Here is a 488-nt window from a genome sequence, read left to right on the forward strand (position 1 = left end):
AGAGGGAGTCACAGACTGTGAAACAGGCTCCAGGCTCTGAGCTGGCAGTCAGCACAGAGCCCGACACGGGGCTCGAACCCACGAACCGCGAGATCGTGACCTAAGCGAAAGTCGGAGCTTAACCGACTAAGCCACCCAGGCGCCCCTAGATGTTTTCTAACCAGGGCAAGAAACACTGACAAGAGGAATGTAGTTTCCCCTTGGCCTCTTCCCTTGAACCGTGATTCCTTAGATCGTCTGATGGCCAGGCGGCGAGGGCACAGGCCTGCTTTCCTCCCCTTCCCTATGCGGGGAGTGGGGGGGTGGGGAAGGCTGGGGTCAGCAGCCTCCACCAGAGTCATGTCATTGCATGTTTCCTAGGAGCAGTGGAGGCACCTGGATTCCGCCCAGAAGGAGCAGTACTGGGATCTCATGCTGGAGACCTACGGGAAGATGGTCTCCGGAGGTGAGGGCGTGGGCCACCCCCATGGGAGCACGTTTCCCGTGTC

At 59.6% G+C, this 488-nt stretch overlaps 1 protein-coding gene across 1 annotated transcript in view; it reads left to right on the forward strand.

The window, feature by feature from the left end:
• ZNF18 (zinc finger protein 18) overlaps positions 1–488 on the forward strand; it is a 36,019-nt gene that overhangs the window by 27,723 nt on the left and 7,808 nt on the right. The gene's annotated exons all lie outside the window — the stretch shown is intronic.

The sequence above is a fragment of the Crocuta crocuta genome, unplaced genomic scaffold, assembly GCF_008692635.1.
Source record: "Crocuta crocuta isolate KB4526 unplaced genomic scaffold, BGI_CrCroc_1.0 scaffold139, whole genome shotgun sequence".
In the NCBI taxonomy this organism is placed as follows: domain Eukaryota; kingdom Metazoa; phylum Chordata; class Mammalia; order Carnivora; family Hyaenidae; genus Crocuta; species Crocuta crocuta.